Raw genomic sequence first — 13,141 nt, 5'->3', positions numbered from 1 at the left:
CTCAACAAGCAACACGCAGTGACCAAGATTTGGAGGTGGAGGTGGCATGGGGTGTGCAAAGTTAAAATTCACACAACACCAGTTTATAGTCCAACAGGTTTATTTGGAAGCCTTTCGGAGCATTGCTGCTTCATCAGGTGGTTGTAGAGGACACAATTGTAAGACACAGAAATTATAGTAAGAGTTTACAGTGTGATGTAACTGAAATTATACTTTGAAAAATACCTTGATTGTTTAAGTCTCTCATCTGTGAGAATAACCATGATAGCTTCACTTCTTTCATATGTAAATCGTAAAACATTTTTTAAAAGTTACATTCTCAGGTTAACTGTAACAATTGGTGTCAGCCCAGATAATGTGTTGAAGGTGTTAGTCCTGTATTTTGTTGTCTGTAGCATAACGTTTAGACTGATTCTACCCTTAAAAAAATGAGTTAACAGTATTACATGGATTCATGCAGTTTTTGACCAAAGTACAAATTCACCCCACAAACGTATATGGGGGGTTGTGAGTATCTGTGAGAGAGAGTGTATATGTGTGTCTGTGTGACTGTAAAGGGGTCGAAGTCTGAGAGGTTGCGTGTGTGTATGTGTGTATGTGTGTATGTCTGGGGTGGGGGGTTGCGCTGCTCCTTCATCAGCTGATTGTGGAGTATAAGACCGTATTCTATTCTTATGAGAGTATCTTTGATACTTCCAGTTGCCAATCACTTTCCTCCTCATCTGAACAGATCCTTTTTAAGATTAGAATCAGTCTGACCATTGTGGCACAGACAATTTCACACCTTAAATGCATTATCTAGGCCAACATAACAGCATTTGTTAAGGTTCACTTGAGAATGTAACTTTCATGTACAAGTTGCAGAACATTTGAAAGAACAAACCAACAGAGTCATAGAGATGACAGCACGGAAACAGACCTCAGTCCAACCAAATATCCCAACCCAATCTAGTTCCACCTGCCAGCACCCGGCCCATATTCCTCCAAACCCTTCCTATTCATATACGCATCCAAATGCCTTTTAAATGTTGCAATTGTACCAGCCTCCACCACTTCCTCTGGCAGCTCATTCCATACACATACCACCCTCTGCGTGAAAAAGTTGGCCTTTTGGTCTCTTTTATAATTTTCCCCTCTCACCATAAACCTATGCCCTTTAGTTCTGGACTCCCCCACCCCAGGAAAAGACTTTGTCTATTTACCCTGTCCATGCCCCTCATGATTTTATAACCTTCTATAAGGCCACACCTCAGCCTCCGACGCTCCAGGGAAAACAGCCCTAGCCTATTCAACCTCTCCATATAGCTCAAATCCTCCAACCCTGGCAACATTCTTGTAGATCTTTTCTGAACCCTTTCAAGTTTCACAACATCTTTCCAATAGGAAGGAGACCAGAATTGCATGCAATATTCCAACAGTGGCCTAACCAATGTCCTGTACAGCCGCAACATGACCTCCCAACTCCTGTACTCAATACTCTGACCAATAAAGGAAAGCATACCAAACGCTTTCTTCACTATCCTATCTACCTGCAACTCAAATTTCAAGGAGCTATGAACCTGCACTCCAAGGTCTCTTTGTTCAGCAACACTCCCTAGGAACTTACCATTAAGTGTATAAGTCCTGCTAAGATTTGCTTTCCCAAAATGCACCTTGCATTTATCTGAATTAAACTCCATCTGCCACTTCTCAGCCCATGGGCCCATCTGGTCAAGATCCTGTTGTAATCTGAGGTAACCTTCTTCACTGTCCTCTACACCTCCAATTTTGGTGTCATCTGCAAACTTACTAACTGTACCTCTTATGTTCACATCCAACTCATTTATATAAATTACACAAAATAGTGGACCCAGCGCTGATCCTTATGGCACTCCACCGGTCACAGGCCTCCAATCTGAAAAACAACCCTCCACCACCACCCTCTGTCTTCTACCTTTGAGCCAGTTCTTTATCTAAATGGCAAGTTCTCTCTGTATTCCATGAGATCTTACCTTGCTTACCAGTCTCCCATGGGGAACCTTGTTGAATGCCTTACTGAAGTCCAGATAAATCATATCTACCACTCTGCCCGCATCAATCCTCTTTGTTACTTCTTCAAAAAACTCAATCAAGTTTGTGAGACATGATTGCATGTTCATTCTAAAAGATGAGACACTTAAACAATCCAGGTCTTTTTTCAATATATAATGGAAACAGTAAACCTTTGCTATAAATTCTGAGTCTTGCAATCTCATACCCCACAACCACCTGATGAAGGAGCAGCACTCCAAAAGCTAGTGCTTCCAAATTAACCTGTTGGACTATAACCTGGTGTTGTGTGATTTTTAACCAAGTGACCAATTTCTGCTTCTACTTGTTCCCTCTCCATGTGTCACAATCCCCCTGCCACACCTCCAAATTACTTGTCTGTCATTAATTTTATTTGAAGGAGTGAGTGAGTGAAGAGGAGATTTTGTACCAGAATTGGGTGCAGTTTCTTTAGTTAAGACAGCAAGGGAGAGTGAGGGGCAAAAATCAGAAATTGCTAGAGAAAAAAAAACACAGCATCTGTGCAGAGTTAACATTTTGGGACCAGTGACTCTTCTTCAGGTCTGAGGAAGGAATTTCTGATTTTGCTTCTCATTTCCAGAATCTGCAGTTCTCTGCTTTTTTATTATTTATTGTAAGGGTAATATGATTGAGGTTTAGAGACTAATGTAGCTTTCAATAAAGTTGTTAAAGATGTACATTTTCCTGAAGGCTCTTGAGGTGCATTGGTTATGCCCCTACCTCTAAGCCAGAAGGCCCAGGTTAATGTTTTTAAAACAACCAAAGAACTGTAGCTACTGAAATCAAAAACAAAATCAAATTGCGAGGAAAACTCAGCAGACCTGGCATCATCTGCCGAGAGAAAGCAGAGTTAAAGTTTCGGGTCCAGCAACTCTTCTTCAAAACACTCGCTCCAGAAGCATCTCTGAACTGGTTGACTTACATTTTGAACAAAAGTTCCTTGAAGGCTTTAGTGATGCAGTGGCAGAACCCCCTGCCTCTGAGACAGAAGGCCCAGATACAATCCCACATGCTTTAGAGGTGTGAAGTGACATGGGAAAATGTGAAACATTTCCTGTTACTTGATGGTGCAAGAACCAGGGATTTTATCCAGCTGCATTCCAATTTTCATCTTTCAATTTAATAAATTTCTAAATGTTGCATCAGCTACAAACTTTATTTCTAAAATAATCTAAACTGAAAAAGCATCATTTATGACAACTCTGCTTATAAATTTTTGCAGAATGTTGTATCTATGCAATAACTACACAATTAATTCCAATTTTGCTTAAAAGTCTATTACTTGATACCTTGGCAAAAATTGTTTGAAAGTCAATGTACACGTTATCAACCACATTTTCCATTAATCCTTAAATAATTCCCTTACATTGATTTGCCAAATTGTGTATGATGAATAATAACCTGTTAAACGTTTTATTGCATTGTGACAAGGAAAACAAAGTTACATATTACTTAGCAACATAAAAAAAAGTGTACAAATTCACACGTTGCTGAAGTAATTTTTCTCCTTTTGTGTGATTTTAGAAGTGGTCATCACAGTTCACGTGTGTGTGTGCACGCAAGAGAGAGGGGAGGGGGGAATTTGAGAGATTGAAGCCCGAGAGTCAAGATATTGGGCACAGGTTCCTGATGAAAGGCTTATACTTGAAACATCGACTCTCATGCTCCTGACCTGACCTGCTGTGCTTTTCCCATGCCACACTTTTCAACTTAGAGACATGATGTTTATTTAGGAGGATGCTTTCTAACCAGGTTTTCTTTCAGGTGTTAAATAAAAAGATATTTGATTCACGTCCAGAAAGGGCATTGTCATGCTATTTGGTGAGTTAAAGGATGTTGAAGATCTCTATGGAGAGGAAGTTTCAAGTTACTAATGGTACAGGAATGGTGTTGCTCCATCCTGATGAAGTTAGAGAGCAATATTTGAGAGGACAGTTAATGATCTCGAAAATTATGGAACGGTGATGGCTCAGTAGTATGATCCCTGGACCCAGGAATGTTTTGGGGACCTGGGTTCAAATCTCAACATGGCAGATTATGGAATCTGAATCCAATCCAAAAATAAATCTGGAATTATGGGTCTAATAATGATCATGAACCCATTGTCAAATGTCATGAAAACCCATCTGATTCACTAATGTCCTTTAAGGAAGGACCCTGTCATCCTTACCTGGTCTGACCTACATGTGATGTGAGACCCACGGCAATTTGACTGATACTTGACTGTCCTCTGGGCAGTTAGGGATGGGCAATAGATGATGGTCTAGCCAGTGAGGTCTTCATCCCATGAACAAATATTTTTTAAAAATCCAAAGATCATCAATGAGTCAGGTTTGCTGACTTGATGCTCAGGGTCCAATACAGAACAGTCAAGACCTGAGCTACAGCAGAATTACAAAGGATGATGGTCTTTGCACCCTGCTTGTGGCAGTGACTTTGCAGATAATGTTGATTCATGTCTCAGCCTTTTAAATAATAAAATAAAAATAAAGGCAGATATAGAGGAACTTACATATAATTAGATTTAGTTCCTCTGGTCTCATTTGGGATGATTTACAATAAAACTCTACCAGCAGCTCTGAGGCATTCCTGTCATTCCAGGTCAGAAAGTGTTGTGCTCCTGAATGTACTCTGTAAACGTACCTCACAGGGTCTTCTTTGGCTAAGCCAGATCCTCGTCCACCTGCCAATGTCTACTCCACTGCTATGCTAGTAACCCAGGATGTAGGGTTGGGGGGTGGGGAGAGTGAAATAAATATCCTGCAAGCAGTTTGGACTAGTCCGCTGTAGCACTTTCTGTTGGGGATGCTGTCTCTCCATGTGATACAATAGGATAACATGTCGGCAGTATGGCAAGGTGCTGAATTTATAAGACACTTTTGCTGTTGCCCTCCAAATCTCAGTGACACACAATGCAGTTATACCACTATGGAAATGTAGAGTCACAGCTTCATATAATGTCACGTGTTGAGACCAAATGGAGCCACTGCAAACTGATGCTACTCTGCCAATTCTTGTGTTGGCATCAATCCCTACATCATCCTCCTCAGACATGGTATTCCCCAGCTGGGAAAGGTGGTTGGTATTGTTGATGTTTTGTTGTCTGGTGATGATAGATGAGGGAGGGTCATGTTGCTGTTCAGTTGTATCTGTTTCTTTTCAGACCCAACACGAAGCCCAACCTTGACGCCAATATTCAAAAGAGGTAAAAACAATGACTGCAGATGCTGGAAACCAGATTCTGGATTCATGGTGCTGGAAGAGCACAGCAGTTCAGGCAGCATCCAAGTGAAGGGCTTTTGCTTGAAACGTCGATTTCGAAGCTACTTGGATGCTGCCTGAACTGCTGTGCTCTTCCAGCACCACTAATCCAGAAGCCAATATTCATAAGTCACACACTGAAACACATTTAATTCTTCAGGCAGTAAGGTGATGCTGTCTGCAAAATCCATCTTTGTCAAGCAGTGGACTAAGGACTAGTTATGATGCAAAAGGATTTGCAAAGATAACACATTTAAAATCTATCAGGAAAGGATAAATTGAGTGGCTCTTTAACAAATTCATTTGTTACTTATATGCCAAAAGCTAATTTGTTTTCCTTGCCTGAATTATTGTTCCAACAAGTTTTACCACTTACATTCAGGCTGACTGGTCAGTGGTTATGGCTTCAAGGCTTGTTCCAGAAACTGGAGTACATAATCAACACTGGTACAACATTGTGAATTACAGTGATATAGGTGCTACCCTTTGGGATGAGGCAATTAAACAGGTTCAGTCTGCTCCCCTCAGATTGATGTTAAAAGAGCCAATGATACTTCTCAAAGATGGGAGTGCTCTGGATGTTCTGCTAATACCTACACTTTATACTTTGACCACTATCAAAACATAAAATAGTTTGTTAAAAATTTGCTGCTGCATTTCCCTGGAATAGAGACTATCCTTTAAAAAGAAGCACTTTAGAACATTCTGAAGTTATAAAAACTGCTATATAACTGCAAACTGTTTTATGTAACACCTCTTTGGTCAGCAGACATTGGCCATAAAATATGATGTATAGGATTTAAACAATTCACATTTAAATATTGAAAAAGTAATTTTTTTATTAGTCAAAAGCCTAGGTATTTACAAAAAGAATGAACTGTCATTGTTGAGATCAAAAGTAATTTTGCGACATGAAAATAAAAAAACCAAAATAATCATCTTCAATAGTCAAATAGGTTAAAATGGACATTTATTTATACTTGAAATTAAACTTAATTCAAATTTCCTTCAAGACCTATTTGACTTATTTAATTTGTGCAATTGAAACTATGTAATAGAAACTGGGAGATTAATCACTTAGTCTCAGTATTACTTTGAAGATTTATATTAGTGTTCTTGAGCCTTGTGCTTATTTCAAACAAAGTTGTCCCCTCAAATCTATTCCAATCATCTCACAGTTGAAGACTTCTAAATAAACACCGGTTTCACTGAAGTCTTAAGTATTGCCACTCTCAAGTTCTAACTCTCAAGTTAGAACTCTTCAGGTTCAGATATTCATTAATTCTGGAGTCTTGTATCCAAATATCTTTCGCTCTCCTCCACATACCTCTCTATTTAACTTGGTGATCCCAGAAATCCAACTTACTGTTAGGATTCCTTCAGTTAACAAGACGTTTAAACTCTTTCAGAGGGTACAGTGGTAGTGTCCCTACCTTGGAACCAGGAGACACAGATTCAAGTGCCACTTGGTTCAGAGATGTGTGACAACATCTCTGAACAAGTTGATTGGAAAATAGCTTTTTTAAAAAAAAACTCTTTCAGCCAACAAATTTCAAATGAACCCTGCTGGAAATAGATGTTTCTTGCAAATAGGTTGTTCTAACTACTTGAGCTCAGAGCTGCAACCACAATCTATTCACCTTGTATAATGAGCTTGTTAGAATCATAGAATCCCTAGAGTGTGGAAAGAGGTTGTTTGGCCGATCAAGTCTGTCACAACCCACCAAACAGCATTCCAACTAGCCCATTATCCCTATCTCTGTCTTCCATATTACCCATAGCTAATTCACCTAGCCACTACATCCCTGCACACTATGGGCAATTTACATGGCCAATCCACTTAATCTGCACACTTTGGACAGTGGGAGGAAACTGGTGCACGAAAAAGCCCATGCAGATATGGGGAGAATGTTTGTGTGGAGTTTGCACAGTCACCCAAAGCTGGAATTGACCCCTTTGATTGTTTAGGTGAAAGTGGGTACTGCAGATGCTGGAGATTACAATAAATATTAGAGTAGTGCTGGAAAAACACAGCAGGTCAGGCAGCATCTGAGGAGCATGAAAATCAACGTTTTGGGCAAAAGCCCTTCATCAGGAGGTGCTGATGAAGGGTTTTTGCCCAAAACGTTGTTGATTTTCTTGCTCCTCGGATGCTGCCTGACCTGCTGTGCTTTTCCAGCACTACTCTAATCTTGACCCTTTGATTGTTTATCCACAGGTAACCTGGCCACAGTCAATTACTAGAAACCAGATGCTTATTAGAAATCTTTCCTATATAAACCTCATTCTGAAGAGGACCATCACACCAAATGTCTGTTTTGCTCCAAAAGCACATTACATCATGATGTGAGGTTTAGCATTAATAAATCAAACAGATTAAAGATGTGTCTTGAACTTATAACAAATACCTAGAATTCACAAAATCCTGTTTGCTGTCACATCACTTTCCCCACTGTAATCTAAAAGGACAGCTACAAAGTGAATGCTAATCACATTTCACTTTTGCCAAGGATCACTTTGGTTCACGTCTACCCTGTGGGCTGTAAAGTTAACAATCAAATTCTAAGTGGAATCTAAATCATAACTAGTTAAGATAGTTACAATTTAGAACAAGTGTGGCTGTGGCTTGAACCTTTAGCAATTTCTCACAACACAAAACAGGACTACCTAATGGCTCTCTCTTCTTCTGATCACTAACAAAATCACAATCGAGTTTTAGACATTTCAGTTCACAACTTGCAGAGTTGATTGCGATGTCGACTTAAGATTTTTTTCAAACATACATGAGCTGCAATATTGTCCAGTTAAACTAAAAAGTGAGAAATTTTGAAACAAAAACTGTACTTCTTGCCAAAGATTCAGTGCAATTAACCAAGCTTTACAATAAAATTTAGTAAATAGAATGTCAGTATACACATGCAGATTCTCATCGATTGAAAAGCACCCATGAAAATTACTGCCACCACCAGGGAATTTATATTAACATAGAACTAAGTGTCTGAATACTGTTCTGAGTTAGCTAATTTAGTCATTCAACCTCAGTGCCTTTCCAGCAAAATTGACTTCGGTTTCTGCTCATAGCCAGGGACTTATACCTGACCAATAAGACATTCAGATAAAGCACTAGTATAATGCCCTTTAATGGATCGTACGCCAGAAAGAAGTTCACGAGTTCAGAAAGAGCAACAGTAAACAGGGAAATTTGAAGAAAAGGATGTCTACATTTTTGTTCTTGCATATTATGCCTTATCAAGAAAGCAAGAGACCTGCTTCCTGATGTCTGAGAGCAAATAGCTTTCGACTCTAACATGAAACTATTTCTTCAATTTGAGTGATGTACTCCATATTTATCCAAAGTACCTTCAAGGTTGGATTTAGCACTGAAGCTATAGCTCGGGAAGAACTGCACATGCACAAAGTTTGTTTTCAACTAAAGAACATGGGAAAGTTAGTGAGTTTTGAGAAGATTTGTAGCTCAGATTCAGGTTCACCTTCCAGCTCAGTGAGCAAACCTACATCCAGAACATGGGAAAGTTTCAATTTCCAACCATGAAGATTCCCAGATGTTTGAAAGAGAGAGCAGTGACAGCATCATTCGTGTTTCTGCATTGATTATATAAGTATTATTCAACTCAGTTGGTCAGACAGCTGGTTTGTGATGCAGAATAATGTCAACAGCATCAGTTCAATTCTTGCATTGGCTGAGGTCTCCATGAATGTTTCTTGCCTGAGGCATGGTGATCCTCAGATTAAACCACCACCAATCATCTCTCTCAATTGAGTAAGTGGGACTATGGTGACTTTGTTGTCCGCTGTTTAGAACGGATTCAGACATCATGATCTGGCCAAACCCTTGAACTATATTCAGACTGGAAGGAGTCACAGTGTCCATAACCATAAGTCACATCAGAAAATCCAACCGAGGCACTGTCGGCAACAACTGCCGAAAGGCAATCGAAAAATACAGGACTCTTTCATATCATACTTAAACTTGAATTTCATATTCCCACTGAATGAAAATTATTGTTTGCCTTTTATATGTTGTGTTTGTGCACCAAACTGAAAAAAGGAAACCTTAATTAATGCTTGATTGATTTAAAACAGATATTCACTCAAATTTTACAGGAATAATTATTAGATGGGGACAACAATTCACAAACAGGGCTAAAGCATGTTACAGGCAGAAGTGGGTACTGCAGATGCTGAAAATCAGAGTCGAGGCAGCATCCAACGAGCAAGAAAATCGACGTTTCAGGCAAAAGCCCTTCATCCGGAATGAAAATTCATTCCAGATGAAGGGCTTTTGCCTGAAACGTCGATTTTTCTGCTCCTTGGATGCTGCCTGACCTGCTGTGCTTTTCCAGCACCACTCTAATCTAAAGCATGATACATCTGGTTCACATAGGTTTGAAGAAGGGTTACTAGACTGAAGCGTTAACTCTTTTTTTTCTCAGCACAGATGTTGCCAGATCTGCTGAGCTTTGCCAGCAGTTTATTTTCATTCATTTCAGATCTCCAGCATTCTTTGTTTTATATTACAATATATTTGGTGCAGGGGAGAAAAATTTGTGAAATGAAGCAAGAGTATAGATGAAGAACAATGAATTTCCCAAATTCCACATTTCCTTATATTGGGAAACCCAAAAGAACTGCAGAGACAAAAATAGAAATTGCTGGAAAACCTCAGCAGGTCTGGCAGCACCTGTGGAGTGAAATCAGAGTTAACATTTCTGGTTGAGTGACCCTTCCTCAAGATTACAGCAATTTATTTTCTTTTTTACATTGGGTTGTGCAAACACAAATAAAAAAGCCTATCTTTCAGCTGAAAGGTTTGTCACAATGAGCTTGCCTTTGATTTCAGAAAAGCAATTGCACAACTCAGCTTGGCTAGTCATTCAACATAACCTCAGTCAGTTGTGACTCTCTATGGTACAGTGATTTGCAGTCTTTCACTGAAGAAAAGTCATTGAAGGGGAAAATCTGCATCAATACTTTGCACAGGTCCATTGTCATTTTGCTAGTTTAATGGGCTCTAATTTTGGTAATGTTCAAAAGGCATTAATGGATCTATATTAAGGGGAGGCCATGACCTAGTGGTATTATCGCAGGACTGTTTATCCAGAGACACAAGTAATGTTCTGGGGACTTGTGTTTGAATCCAGCCATGGCAGATGGTGGAATTTGAATTCAATAAAAACAAATTAAGAGTCTAATGATGACCATGAATCCATTGTCAATTGTCAGAAAAATCCACCTGGTTCACTCGGGTTCTTTAGGGTAGGAAACGATCATCCTTATTTGGTCAGGCGTACATGTGACTCCAACCCACAGCAATGTGGTTGACTTTTAACTGCCCTCTGGGCAATTAGGTACAGGCAATAAATGCTGGCCCAGCCAATGATACTCACATCCCATGAACAAATAAAGAAATATAAAGACCATTCTTTGGCAGCTGACAGTCAATCATGCAGGAAGTATCTCCTTAATGGTTTACTGTAGTTATATTTAATTGCATTAATTGCACTGAGATTAGCAATGCAGAGAATTATAAACTTCATGGTATCAAGTTTAAGTGACTGTCATGTGCAGTGAGCATGTTGAGTGGCAACGATTACATAATCATGAGGTGAGTACAAATTTCAGCCAGCCAACACCTCTTAAAATGGAGGTGCCATTATAGCAGAAGGTCAAGGTAAAATGATTTTCTTGCTGGGGACACAAGAATGACACATTCAATTGGAGGGTGGGTTCTCAGATTTTCCAAACTTTGACAGAAATGGTAATCAACACTTTAAACCTAATCCTAATGACTTGGATACTGTGCTTCAAGAGGTTCAATGATCTCGAATGACTGATCAAGGTCAGTGAATCCATCCATTAACAATATATTGCAATTCTACCATCGCACATTGCTCAATGCATTCACTGAGTAAAATCTCAGTCAGTCACGACTCATAAACATCACCAAAAGCTTCACCTCACCCTGGGAAAGCTGCAAACCTTGCTCCATCTCTCTCAGCTTATACACACTGCCAGCCACACATGCATGACAGCCCCATCACTTCTAATTTACATTACATTCATTGGTAACACTTGCTTCTCTTTCATAGGACAGTGTGGCACATGATAGATTGTAGGACTTAACCAGTGAAGACATACATGGTTGCATGCCCTTAACCTGATGCAGAATGCAAAGATTGTCATCACTGGAGTTGGCAAAGATGACAGCCATGGCAGGCAGTGTGAATGAAACCAAAGATTATTGGTATCCTCACCTGCTTAATGCTCATCGACAATTACTTCTGATTTACAGGAGGAAGACAATGGATATGCTTTGCCAGGCCCACCAGAAAGCCTGTGGCTGTGTTAAGGAGCATTCAGGAGTCTAGCATCGACTTAGGAGTATTTTCCACAGAGTTTGGAGCCCACCCTTATCAGCATGGAAATGGTGGCAAACTTCATTATCATATTTGCCAACCCAACCACGATTTAAATTCTGACGATGACTCAGCTTCCATAGAATCACAAGCAGAATCCCATCTAAATGTCTGGGTGCTGAAAATAGTTGGAAGCTCAAGCTGAAATTGAGTAAAATCAACTACAAAAACAGAAATTGCCAGGAAAATCTCAGCCGGTCTGGCAACATCCGTGAAAAGAAATCAGAGTTAATGTTTCGGTCCCAGTGACCCTACTTCAGAACTTAAGGTCAGCTTGCTGACACACAGACTGCTGCCATAGTGCTGAGATAGAAAGCCCAATTATGGACAATACTAACTGCTCAAGTCTGGACGGCAAGCTCCTCATAATAAAAGCCTGTAGCCTTTCATTAGCCCTGCTGCAGCGACTGAAGCAGAGAAGAGGTACAAAAGCACATGGAGGTCAGGTACTAATGGACTGCATGATGACATTTTGTATGAAATGGTACAGCTTGACTTGTAAATTGAGCCTGGCATGTTTATTTTATGGTTGTTTTTAATTTAGTATTGCTGTCAAGCAGTGATGGTCAATATCAGAGGTGAGGTGGGACCATTAATGAATGCGCAATCATCTTGGCACTATCATGGCTGAATTGTCTATTAACATCCTATGATTTACCATTGAACAGAAACTGAACTGGATTAACAATAAAATACTGTGGCTGTAAGAGCAGGTCAAAGTCCTGGAAGATTTCTCCAAAAGCACTGTGGGCATACTTACAGCAAATGCACTGTAGTGGTTCAAGAGGAGAGCATACCATCAACATCTCAAAGGCAAATATGGACAAGCAATAAACGTTGGCACACCCATTCACACCAACATCTCATGAGTGATTGAAAATAAAAACTGGTTGTGTAAAAGATATGAATCTATTGTGAGACCCTTCTAGGAAAGGGCCAGGCGGGGCAGGTCCTTTCCTCCTCTGTATACCTGGTGGCTCTTATGTATAAAATATATAGCAAGATAAAATTCACTGTGGATCATCTTAATATTTCCCAGTTTGGAGTGGCTTTACAAGTAGACAGCATTTTCTTCACTACACAGAGTATTCAAGTTACAGATATTCTTACTTCAAATAAATAAAACCTTGCGCACATTCCTGAAGGGCAACAAAATGAAAACAGACATCATTCACATTTGAAAGAACACATTACCTTGCAAAACAATATTTGCCAGGAAGTTGCTCATTTTTTTCATAGCAGTCAAGGGCCAATATCACACTTATGATGAGTGACAAACACCAATGAAAACAAAACAAAAGCAGAACAAATGCCCTAACCCGTTTGGCAGAACACCAATTCAATCCATTTTTGTGATGGTACAGATGCTGAAGATAAATATGGGCACGACTTCA

This window comes from Chiloscyllium punctatum, chromosome 42, assembly GCF_047496795.1.
Source record: "Chiloscyllium punctatum isolate Juve2018m chromosome 42, sChiPun1.3, whole genome shotgun sequence".
Lineage (NCBI taxonomy): Eukaryota > Metazoa > Chordata > Chondrichthyes > Orectolobiformes > Hemiscylliidae > Chiloscyllium > Chiloscyllium punctatum.
This window is presented reverse-complemented; position numbering follows the sequence as displayed.